General features: G+C 31.8%; 1 protein-coding gene and 1 long non-coding RNA gene across 4 annotated transcripts in view; one reads left to right on the forward strand and one right to left on the reverse strand.

Annotated features, from left to right (window-relative positions):
- The window catches only part of Tomosyn (syntaxin-binding protein tomosyn), a 209,088-nt gene that overhangs the window by 189,920 nt on the left and 5,296 nt on the right, over positions 1-13,872 (reverse strand). The window lies entirely within an intron of this gene.
- Positions 4,071-5,556, forward strand: LOC149482598 (uncharacterized). Its single transcript, XR_016316607.1, has 2 exons — positions 4,071-4,816; positions 4,891-5,556. It is a non-coding gene; the product is annotated as an uncharacterized LOC149482598 (long non-coding RNA).

Raw genomic sequence — 13,872 nt, forward strand, 5'->3', positions numbered from 1 at the left:
CGATAAGTCGATTGCTTACTTTCTTTTTGTTGGAGATCAAACCGAAATGGTATTAATTAGTATTTACTTTTTAGGTTATTTTCAAGTGGCAACATTTATACGCTTGTGTGCGTGATAGCTTTTGTCTTATAATTACGTGTGTTAGCCATTATCTCTGTGTGCGTGGAGGGTAATTACCTATCAGCCAACGCAGCGTGTTTAGAATTCTTTCTTTGGATAAGTACTTGCTAAATACTTATGTAGAAACTGAATTGAATCGCCTGATTATTTAATCATAATGAAAATGCGTAAAAAAATTGATTGAATAATAACAACTAACAATTAAATGCCATTCTAGTATAATCAATGATCAACTAAATCAGAATATACCTTCAATAAATCAAATAAACTAAATCTTACTATTATTGCATTATAAATTAAATTTAAATTTAAATCTGCAGCAGTGTTATAACACATAAATGACAGACAACTTCCAACTTATATCACAAAATATTCACGATAACGCTAGAAATGAAAACTGCAAATTTCTGAATTTAATTTCAAAGAAGTCGAATTTAAACAGTATGCAGTATTTCGTGGTAGAGTATTATTAAAATGGGAAAATTATTAACTTTCATAGTATTTCATTCACACGTCTCGTACGTCGCAGTTCGTAATTTCGAAATTAGGTTTATAACACATAACTACCGTCTAGTCCAGTATGTCAGTGTGTTTGCTTTCCCAGAAAAATAGTTTAATCTATCATAATAAAATTTAATATCCAAGAAATTAATTTTTATCGTAACTTAAATTGGTATGAAACAGATTATGTATCCTCTATCGGCTATCCCTTCCCTACTAATATTATAAATGCGAAAGTTACTCTGTTTGTCTGTCTGTTACGCATTCCCGCTTAAACCTTTCAACCGATTTTGATGAAATTTGGCACAGACAATCTTTAGACCCTGAGAAAGACCATAGGAGCGAACCGCTAGTTAAATATAAATTATATCCAAAATTAACATTACCATATAGGTCACAATTCACAAATGAACAAGGCGTTATCACACGGCGCCGTTCACAGCTGGAGCGCGACCCGGCCTTCACCGAGCCAACCGGCCGCGGCCTTGCGACCGTGTCACCGCGACCGGTCCATATATTGTCTTACCGTAGATTGCGATCAACGTGTCGTGTGGACTGCGCTTTACTTTTCTTTATCTGTGCTATGTAGTTCTTTTTATCACGCATAGATTAGCTTCACGGTTCACTTTTGTAACCGATACAATAATTTCATGAGTTTGTCTTATTTTATAGTTATTTAAACTATTTTTCTTTTTGGGTATTGTTATCTATCATGCTTAGGTTTTCTTCAAAGTCTACTTTTGAATTACAAACGTCTAAACACCTTCAGTTATATTCGGTTCTTAGTTGTTCTACTATTGAATTATAAATATAAAAAATATTTAATTATCTGTGTTTTTAATAGTTTTTAATTTTAAGCGACTTTACAGTCAAGTAGCGGGGAAAATGTTTCTAGTACTACATAGCAAAGTTATAATTGAGTATTAATACTTAGTATTAATTCAATTTTCTTAAATTTAATAGCACTTTCATTAGTATTCGTCGTCTCAATTAAGGATAATTGCTAAATAATTACACTTTTGACTATTATTTCATTTGAATTCTCTTATTATGATACTTTCGATTCTCTCTTTAAGACAAGTGATTTATTAGTGGATTATCAATTGACTCATACACATACCTAATCACCTTATTTTTACTCATCGTCGTATTTATCTTAACATTTTAACTTAACATGTTAAAAAGTTGTAAAATAATCTCTTTCAATCAACATCAGAAAAATGAGGATTTCCAATATACTTATATTATTAAACTAGCTTTCCGCCCGCGGCTTCGCCCGCGTTTTCAAAGAAAACCCCGCATAGTCCCCGTTCCCATTCCCGTGGGATTTCTGGGATAAACATAAAACCTATGTGTTAATCCAAGTTAACCTCTATATGTGTGCTAAATTTCATTGTAATCGGTTCAGTAGTATTTGCACGGTTTCTATTTATCGGTTCAGTTGTAACAAACACACACACACACACACACATCCTCACAATCTTTCGCATTTATAATATTAGTAAGATGTCAAAGGTATAAATAAGGTCATAGGATGGATAGAAAACAAATATGACTGAAGATCTCATGTAACTTTTAGGGTCGTTAAGGAATCTTCTTATTCCATTGAAGCGTATCGAAATTCCGATCATGAAGTAGTACTTCGGCTTGACTGGGATAATTTAATTAGATTCATTCGCCCATTTAACCTCAGTCCATTGAACTTCTCCAGATTTCTCGTAATAAATGTCTTCAGACCGTTTTTATTATGTCCAAGTATTTATTTTATTACGTCCAATATGTTATAAATAGAAACAGGTACAATATAAAATAATAGGACAATAACTTTCAATCTTTTAACGAGCAACATAACTACATATTAACATGACATCAATATTTTGGTTTTGTACTTTATATAAGCCTAAGGCCAACAAGTTCGCCCTCAAATGGAAAACATGGTTTATTTTGTTAATAATTTCACAGCATAATTATATTAAAATTTGCTACATACCTAGTATTATATTCATTAATACCTTAAGAGTAACAATCGTGTCTTCACGGCTTCACCTAAACAAATTTCGACATAATACAGTCGCAGACCAAAAATAAACCATATTAAATACACGTTAAGATCTAAACTAGTGTTTTCCAGCAAGTAAAGCACTATTTACACCACATACACATTCCTGCATTCATTTAGAAGCTGTCACTGAATTACGGACCCTTTCAGCAAACTTGACGGAGCGTCGCCAAAGGTTTTAACATTCTATGAAGATTTTATCATAAAACTACGCTCCAAGACGGTTTAGCCTATTCAGAGTGAAGATAAATTCATATTTTAAGATAAAATCCTCCAAGATGGCTCACAATAAACTGTCTAAGCTCACTTACGTAATGTGCCACGAACGGTAGCGATTAATATTATTAAAAATGCAGCAAGTTCGTCGGTGAAGGTTGGAATATTGAAACAGCTCTAATAGAATCTTAAATATCTTCAATGTACAGAATGTTTTAAACTTGAAAGCTATTCGATGGTATCCCGTGGGGCGTAGATATGGATATTATAGAGACCGTTAGTTTTTGACTTTGAATGTTTGTTATTATTTTACTCAAAAACGCCTGATTGCATCTGATTACAAGACACTTACAAAAGGATAAATTTCAAATATAATTAATTCAGTTGCTATATCAATGACCATTCACGGCATATTATATACTGTATCCAATGTCCAGTTGAATGAATAAATATTTGAATTCGACTCTGATAACTGCAAATAATAAAATACATACCTATAACCTAATACTACAACTAAGCACATGCTTCTATAATATTCTGTTTGTGAAATAAACATCTGGTGATGTTTATTTTAATTACCACATAAAATGTATACTTTAATATATTATTCAATACGTAATTATTGTTAAAGTCGTAAAACGAAAGGAAGAATAGTTTCAAATAATAAGTAACTGTTATTCAGTTACAAAATATTTATTTTGATTTGTAATTTTTAATACCATCCCATATTTTTTTAAATTTGTATATGAATCGGACGGAATGACTTTTTTTGTGTAATATAGACTACAGGCCCATGTTGAAAAAATTATGGGTCATTTGAAGTAATAATTACCCCTCGAATAGATTTATTCAATTATTTATCTAACTCATTACGGCTCGCCTATTTTTCAATCGTGATTTATTTGATGAATAACTATCTGACCAAATATTTCCATATTGGCAGCACTGCTCTCGGAGTGGCGAAACAAACATATTAAATTAGTCAGGTTAGAGCGGGATAGAGTCAAATCTTGCAATTTGTCAAAAACCGTCATTATGACTCACGTCAGGAGTGCACTTGTCTTCTATGATTGTTGATTGTTGTTTTGATTCGAGTAAAGAGTTTGGTTAAATTTGTGTTTCAATTTATATATTTTACGATGGAAACGACATACTTAAGGTGATGAATTAATTTTTCTAACATTTACGGCCCTTTTCAAACCTTCGTAATTTTTATATTATTAAAGTTGTCGTGATGAAAATTCTTGACAAGAAAGTTCAATAGTAACACAATACGTCTACCGTTTTAGAAACATGATTCCATGATATTTTCTCGATAGAAAAAAAATACAAAGTTCTCATTGTTATTTTTTTATAATCTCTGGCATCTTCAAAATAACAAACGTAAAGTTACGACTTTTTGGATATTAACTATAAAATATACAACCTATACGTCTACCGATTTAGAATTTTGAAATATGCGATGGTTTTGAAATAAACAAGAAATACTTGAAATTAGCGCGCGACCAGCCAATATAGCGAGAGCCGCCCTGTACCTTCCTACCCCGATCGCTGCACGAGTCATTCCCGCTACGGCCGTCACACGGGGAACTTGTGTCGCTCGCGCAATCGTAAAAAAGGGTGACAACACGATAAGACAAAATGAGACAAATGGGGACAATAAAGAAAATAAGAAGAAGAAACATAAAGGTTGGAGAAAAAAGAATGCTTACAATTGGAACAAATTAATGAAGAAGTTGGTTTTATTTTAAATTTGATGATAATTGTATTATAGACGATGTTTGATATGTACCCCTGTTTTAAGTACATAACGAATGTGTAAGATTTTTTTCATTTATAGCATAGATAATCTTTTCAGAAATCCGGAATCCAGAAGGAAAATAAACCCACTGATTGTTCACAATGTGAACCCACTCCTTCGTAAGTACCTTTATTCAGTCAAAAATGTATGTTATCAACGTTCTACTGGTTTTATCGCATGATACCATTTTTAGCAAAAAGCAACAAAGTGCAAAGAAATAAAAAATCATGGTGAACTTAGTGGAAGTATGGCGGACGTGATATGGAACAGGAGCTCATTGGAGTAGTATTATATTTAAAAAAAAATACGAAAAAATTTCAAGAATTACATTTCTTAGTAGGTGGTAGATAAGTATGTTGTATAAAGAATTTGATGTTGATATTTATTTCATTTATACTTACTACACCTGTGCGGGAAATTGCTTAGTACTAAAACAGGTTTATATTCATATTTACATAGTAATGTGAGTTTTAATTTCGAAAAATTTTGTGTAAGTATATTAAATTGAGTTCCTGGGTGATCTAGAAACACAATTGGGCCCGGAAGATGGCGCTGCAGTCACTCCTCCTAATCACATGAACCGATTTGGATGAATATTTGTGTGCACATTTCATTGTTGTGGGATGATTGGTTGATTCGTTTTCACATTAGCTAATATTATGTATTTTTGTTGTAAACTTAATTTAATGTTTATAATACATTATTATTGGTATAAATAAGCCAGTGTTCGTCTCACATTGCTGTACCTGCCTACCTACCCTACCAGGGCCTAACTTTGTTCTGGCTATTTTATTTTGATTATTTGTAATGAATAATTACAATTATAATAGAGTGCAAAAAATAAATACATGCGTCAATATATTTTGTGTTTTTTTTAAAACAATTTTTCTATTTAAAAAAATATCATTCCGACCGCGGCTTTGCCCGCTTGGAATTAGGTTATATCGTGAATCCTGTTTTATCCCACAGAAGTGTTCAGTTCGGATAAAAAGTATCATATGTGTAAATCATTAGCTATATTTTATCAAAATTGGTAATGTAGTCTTGACGTGATTAAGTAACAACTAACAAAAAAATATACAAATTAACATCCAAAGTTTCGCATCAGTTTTACTGTATTAGTGATATCTTCCACTCTTAACTTTGACTGAGAAGAATTAGGGTTTATAACTTCTTTCAGAAATAGTACCTTTCATTTCTGGGCATGATGTAATATCTACGTCAGCATCAAATTCTATCTAAATCAATTCAGTAGTCCGCGTTATTGATTACCATTTCATTTTTTCAGAGTAACAATATTTTTTGTTATTTTAAAGATTATTTATAACCTGTATTATTTTGTAATAAAGTAAACATTACGAAATAATAATAATTATTAATAATGTCTAAGTAGTTGTTGGAAAGAAGATTATTTGTTTATAAGCAAAAAAATAAAACCAATAAATCAACAATTGAATAAATGTATAACAATATTATAACTGTATGACGACTCCATACATGTTTGTCCCGAGTCGGCCAGCGGCAGCGCGGCGAGTTTGCAAGAATGACTTCGCGCACACCCGCGTTCGCGATAGCGCGCTATTAGACTCCGCCCGCCAAGCAGTGGATTTTTTTTTGTGTATCGTCTTAAAGGCAGCGTTCGGCAAATTTTCAATGGCATGGTCATCAGTACTATCAAAAACATCAATTTCAATATGATTTTAATTGATAATAATTATATAGAAAGAGGTTTAATTGTTAATAATTCTACGCTCTATGTTATGACATACGAAAATATCTCAAATTTGACGCGTCAGTTGTCAACTCAAACGCCTAACAGTCGAATAGCGCGCTATCTGGCCGTTGGAGCGGCAAATAGATTTATTCCTCAAATAACGTAGTTATTCGATAGATAAGTCCTATTCGTCTATTGAAAAATTGAATATTTTGTTAACTGAAGAATAAAGTCTATCTAGCTGTTTATCTGGGCATTGAAAAATCGGCCCTAAAACAAAATAAAATATCCTAATAAAACAAAAGAATAAACTTCGGTATTCAAAAGAACCTTCCGCTTATTAATATTTCTTAATTTAAAATTTCTCCTCTATTAAAACGAATCCCACTTATTAGCATACGAAAACAGAAGTGCGAGCGAACAGAACATACATACATTTATCTCGCTTGCACGATTCGTTCCACGCAAAAGCATTGAGCGCAAATTAAATCGCTCGTAAGGTTTTCGATTTGGTACGGGTATATCACATTATTCCGATGGAGACGGATGTAATCGTATCGTTGCCGTTGCGGATAACGGTGTCGGTTTCGTTACGGTATGTTATGCGGAAACGTTAACTGAATGTGTGAGGATAGATTAAAGATGTTAGGGAACGTGCTCTTATCAGTAACTTCTTTTCCTTAACCCGATTTGGATTTTGCGAATACATAGTTCAAATAAAGAAAGTAGCTATTATTTTCGCCAGTCTGTATCGAGATACTCACCACTACTTACATCCATCTAGGTACACATCCTCCCAAAAATTTATGAGACATATTAGTAGTATGAATTGTGAGGTTACCAGTACCTAAGACGTTAACATGATTAAAATTTGCATAGGTACATCAATTAATATCGTAAAATAAGAGACATATAAACGAATTTATTAATGAAACCAAATAAAGTTATACAAGTACAATACAACTCAGTTTTACAGAACACTTTAAACAATGACAATTATAACATTCCAAATGTCACCCACAAAAACACAAACAGTGAACAGCGCGATAATCTCGCCGTCGCGTGGATATCAAAACATCATCATCAATTACTGCCGCTTGACAAATTGCAGCGTCAGATGCGCTGACAGCTGACCGCGTACCGCCGCGGCCGCCATACCGTATCGGTATTTGATACGTCACTATTTCGGTTTTTGAAAACGCACCTGCAACTGTAATCGAACTAATTTGATGCCGTTTCGATGTCACATACAATTTTTACGAAATCAATCAAGCGCGTTTTAAAAAACAATAAAACTAGTCAATGTATGAATTGGCGGCAAAATGGTTTTACTCAAAAAATATTCAGACTTTTTTGAAGTTTTCGCGTTTTTGCATATTGCAGTCTTCAATTCAGTTCTTGTTTTACTTCTAAACGATATTTAGACTACGTATGTTCAGGAACGTCAATATAGAGCAATATTAAATAACGTTCAGCATGTAATAAGGTTGGTATATGATATCTAATATGAACGGCCTTGCAGCGCGGATGTGAGCTAATCGCAGTTTGTGATAAACTTTTGTTATACACTTTTGTAATGTTTATTAAACCTCTTTGGAAATTTCGGGAGCTATTTTTCCCGAATCAGCAAGTGAGGGTTTATAAAGACAGTTGTTAAATAGACCTTCAACAGATTAAACTTAAGCTGAAAAATTTTGTTTGTATGGTTGGTGCGGGTTGAATAATCTCAGTATCTTGTAGATTAGATTTCTTTTTAGATAGTCAATTAGTTCAAAAGAAGGTAAGGCTTATAAATTCATTCATCACGCTACGACCAATAGAAGCCTAAAGCATCGAATAAATTGATGCGAAAATTGTATAACAAGTATTTTTTGAGAGCTGAAGAAATTTAATAAGTCAGCTAGTTAATAAAACAATCTGTTATGACAATATGTAAATAAATTAAGGCTCTTTAAAATGAAACATTTCTTTTAAATCTAGAAAGCACAACAAGTGTTTCCTATATTTAAATTATTGATCATATTAGGTATAATAATTAAATTATATTGCGAACGAATACAAGGAGCTTGACAAATGGAATGTGACATATATTTACGAAAGATAATAATATCATTATTTCATAATAGACATCGTTTGTTAAACTATGCATGTGGGTCACATTATAAGTTCTCGCAAGCATGTGAATAATTAATACTTATTTTCTTAAAATTTAAGCCATTTTTACAGCTTATGGATATGTTCTGTTTAGATAATCCATCAGTTATCATAAAAAATAGGTACCTACTAAGTATATGAAAATTAAATTAAACAGATTGTTTAATATACTATAGATGACTTGAGGTGTGACACTTGGCGTGAGGCAATGTTAATATAAGCCTATAAAAATTAATTTGAAAGAAAAAAAATACTATCATTTTATACACTTTTAACCAAAACAATGCTTTTATCTTACGAAAAAACGCATACTACAGAAGAATAGTAAATACACGGTTAATTATCGAGAATAACAGTAAATATTTGCTATTTGGGGGTCAGGTACTTATCTTGCGACATCTCTTAAATATTATGTACATTGTGGAGATTGCATGTTCATATCTTTAATGTTTACAGTTCTATGACTCATAAACAGGTTAAAGATTAAATATTGTAGTATCCATTTTATGCGTGCGAGAATACTATTTCTACAAACTGATTAATATTGTAAATACAGATTGTGTTAAATGAATACTAATGTATGTATGGATAAATTAAAAAATACAAAGTATGTCTTTGAGAGGTCATCACGGGAACGGCTGATTGGAATTACTTCACATTAACATTATGTATCGTCTCTACATTAAATCATCTATGGTCTAGATTTTCTCTCTCTCTCTCTCTCTCACTGTGATGTTTGTAAACATTAAGCTTTCGAGAAAAGGTTTTATTTCCTCGATGGATAATTGACAAAATCGAACACTTACATGTTTTGTATCGTATTTTGCTCTATATTCCAATAGATAATCTGCTTATTTATTGAATTAAAATCAGTAACAATTTTAACCCTGATCTTGATACATTGTCATTTAAAAGGAGTTACGAACTTGCATTGTTTGCCGACCTCCACGCGGCAGGAGGTAACGCTGTGACGTCATCAACTCCATTACATCATCATTGCTACCTTATTTACTAACATTAATAGTTTTGTAAGCCTTTAACTCATAATTATTAATACGTTACTTGAACGTACACAAATATTAATAATGTCAAAGGTTAGGTTGTGATTGATTTTACAAGTAGGTAATCCCAACTCCTATCTAAGTAAAGCATGAAACTTTGTATGTAAATATTAACTGTTATTTAACGCTTGATTAAACTGTACATAGTGTCCCTAATTTTATCGTTTAAATACATACTAGTTAGCTCAGAAATAATGTATCTTTAAGCTTTCCAATGAATGAATTAACACAATCCGTTAGTTAAAATTTAAGATTATAAGCATTATTTAATACTAGAGGTCCGCCCCGGCTTCGCCCGTGGTACATATTTCGCAATAAAAGGTAGCCTATGTCCTTTCTCGGGTATCAAAATATCTCCATACCAAATTTCATGCAAATTGGTTCAGTAGTTTAGGCGTGATTGAGTAACATACAGACAGACAGAGTTACTTTCGCATTTATAATATTAGTATGGATTAATAAACATATAAATAACTAGATCTTAATTTACACTAAAAGGGTTAAAGGACAGACGGATATTAAATAACGTTTATTGTGATCTCAGACAGGGCATTACAATGATATTATTTAATTGTAAACGGCCATGACCTCGAGTTGTTACGTGGGATTGTAATTAAAAACCGCCATCATGATAAGTGGGTCACTGAACTTGGATGTTTTATATTAAATAAGTTATTGTATTACGATGTTACAAGACAACTACTTACGTTAAAATGTAATATAATTTTTTGGAGTCGCGATTCTAAATAGCTATAACTGTGTGCCCTGCGGTTTCCTCCTCCTGTTGATCTTAGAGTGATGATATATAGCCTATAGCCTTCCTCGTTAAATAAGCTATCTAACACCGAAATATTTTTTTCAGATCGGACCAGTAGTTCCTGAGATAAACACGTTTAAACAAACAAACTCTTCAGCTTTATAATATGTATTATAGTATAGGTATGTAATCTGTATGACTGTATATATTATGTATTATTTTATATTTAATTAAATACACTGGTACGACTGTGTTAAAATGATGTTATTTCGTGACATTTTGGCTGAAATAATGTTTTTGGTTTTAGAAAGAGTTTACTAAATATATAAATAATAAATTAAAATTTACGATAACCGTAAAGAAATTACGGCGAAAATAGCATTTACTGCGTTAGCAATAAAATAGAATAATAATTAAGGTACTTTGGAATACTACGCGTAATGTAAATACTATAGCAATACACAAACGTATTCTAGTTTTCTCATAAAACTATCATAGTTTACATGAGTAGTCATCTCTGATTATCCAGTTTATAAGTCTAGGTTAAAATGATTCAAGGTTAAAAATGTAGGTAGGTCATATTACACGTTAAAGTTACTACATCCATAAACAGGATTAAATACGAGATATACCTACGACAAGATGTTATTGAATTTTTATTAATAATGAGTCATAGTCGATGTTGAATCATAGCGTTAAGATAATATGATTAAATTCTTAAAATTCGAATATAAATTTTATTTCTTTTCCTTACTATTTTGTGAATATTTAGGTACCAAAATTTTTTAGAAATAAATAATGAAGCATGTAGTTCACGACAGTATTCATTTAATTGTCTCAAGTCAATTAGATTATTAGTACCACTACCACATCAATTACGTCAGTATATTACAAAAAAAGTATAATTATCACATTAAAAAGATATTAAAATGCCAAGTATTCAAACGTGGGTTGTATGTTTTATTTATAAAAGTCATTATTCAGCAAAAGGGTTTCAGGAAATTACATTTACCCGTTCAACCCGACTCTAATTCCAAACCTCTCCAATATTTAAATTTAACCAAGTGTTTCATTAAGAATTGTAATAAATACTCTGAATTCATATCATCATCACTACATAGTATAAAACAAAGTCGCTTTCCCTGTCCCTATGTCCCTTTGTACGCTTAAATCTTTGAAACTACGCAACGGATTTTGATGCGGTTTTTTTTAATAGATAGAGTGATTCAAGAGGAAGGTTTATATGTATAATAACATCCATTAAATAGTGGAGAAGTACTGTTATTTTTGAGGTTTCTAATGTGATGTCGTAAAAAATTACATTGTTTCCGCTTATATTGCAAACGCAGGCTGAACCCTACGAGTTTTATCAAAATAATGTACTAAGTATTATACACATTGAAAAGGTCTACAGAAAAGTCCGCGATGGTATATGTCTATCTGTTATGGATAACCCACAATAACATTTTTTTGTCATTTACTTTTAACGACAAATAATAGCTAATTTTCGAAGCGATTTTCACCAATACAGCATTAATCCTTAACCAATTAAATACCTTGAATACATTGTTCATTTAATATAGATCTATATGGCACTTTACACCGTATGATTTAAGTGAATATTTTCGAAGATATTACAGATTTAAAAATTGCGGGACGTAGCGTTTGCGGCGGTACCGGCCGGCCGGCCGCTATGTTTTTAATTTTTTATATACAACGTTCACAGTTTTTCTGTAGTGTATTTAGTATCAGCATTGCACCCGTGCGAAGCCGGGGCGGGTCGCTAGTTAGGTATAAGCTTCAATTTCTTTTTTGCCAGAACTTAGTTTCCTGCTTTCGATTAATAAAAGGAAATGTCTGAGAACAGTGACGCTGCTGAAGATGTTTACACAATTATTTAAACTGTGAAACAGACATTGCGATATCCGAAGTACAATTCGTTACAATATACCTACTAGCTTTATACCGCGACTTCACCATTTCTTCTGGACAAAAAAATATGTGCGAATGCAGTCTAATCTATATCTGTGCTAAATTTCATTCAGACCCAATCAACTTTTTTATTTGACTGTGAAACATCCATCAATCCATCCTCAGAAACTTCATAATCTTAATGAGTAGAATTTTAGTTATGTTAAGAACAAAACCATCGATCATTTAGAGCAAAAATAGACATCCTGATACACCAGCTACTCCTCGACACAACCGGTCAATTATCGCTGACAATTTCAATTATTATTCATGTGTTTTCATCGAATTGTTCAAATTTTCATATGTAACCTTATCATATTTATTTCTGGCATCCTTAAAATGACTAAGAAAATCATAAGAACTATGTAATTAGCTGCTAGGTACCTACACTGTATAAATAATAATGAATCGTCGAAATGTATATGTGTATGTCTGGACAACGTATGTTGTACCTATAAAAGAGGATTTTCAATAGAACAAACAGAATTTTTGAATCCTGACTTTACTGGGATACCTATAAAAAAATATTAAAATTTAATTTAATTTTCATACATCAAAAATATTCTTGTAATATTTCTTTATTCAAGTTCAACAAATAATATTCAATTTATTTCTTTTCAAATTCCAAGCAACCTGTATCAAAGTAATAAAACCGAAGCTGTAAAATATTGCAGAACTTGTGAAAAATAATAACCAACTTTTACAATAACACTGGAGCAAAATACAAAATGAATATACGTACAAACACTGCAGTAGATATCTCTACAATATAATATGTAGAGATACTACTACTACAGAGAGTTCTAGAATGGGCTTATATAAAATATCGAATTTTACAAAAGTTTAATACCTAGCCTAGAAATAATTTAAAACATACCTAAGAGGATTTTTTTTATAATTAAAGTATATTTACAATCTTTTATTAGAACCAAGCAGTATAAGTATCAATAATTAAGACACGAAATTTTATATTATTTATTTAAACTCGAATGAAATAACGCGTAATCCAAAAGCTATTTCTTAGATAGTCTTCACATACTACCTTTTAAAATCCTTCACCATCGCAATTTGGCGTCGCGAAGACGAGAATCTGAACACTATGGCACAGATTAGAGAATAGTTACTTCGTAAACTATGGTTTCATATTATAATACATTTTGTGGTCCTCCTGAGTTCGGATAAATTATTTTGAACATGAAGAAGCCTTACAGCACACAAAATACTGTTAACGCTGCAGCTGGCAAATCTTATTAAAACATCTCGTTTTAAATTAAGATACAGAATAATCAATACTCCTATGTTCTTCTAATCTCGACTTCTGATAAAGTTACCTATATGTATAAAACGTACCACTTGCAAAAACCCTGAAAATACACAAGCTTCTAATGTTGTAATATAGAACGTTATCGCGTTTCCAAAGAAGATACCCAATACGCCTTCCTCCCACACGAACCCTTAGCTGTGCCCTTATCCTTAGCCCTTAGTCTTGAAACTCTACCTATAAAAACTTTGCACACC

Source organism: Colias philodice, chromosome 14 (assembly GCF_061535455.1).
Source record: "Colias philodice isolate Cphi_HAF_F1 chromosome 14, ilColPhil1 Martin Lab GWU primary, whole genome shotgun sequence".
Taxonomy (NCBI): domain Eukaryota; kingdom Metazoa; phylum Arthropoda; class Insecta; order Lepidoptera; family Pieridae; genus Colias; species Colias philodice.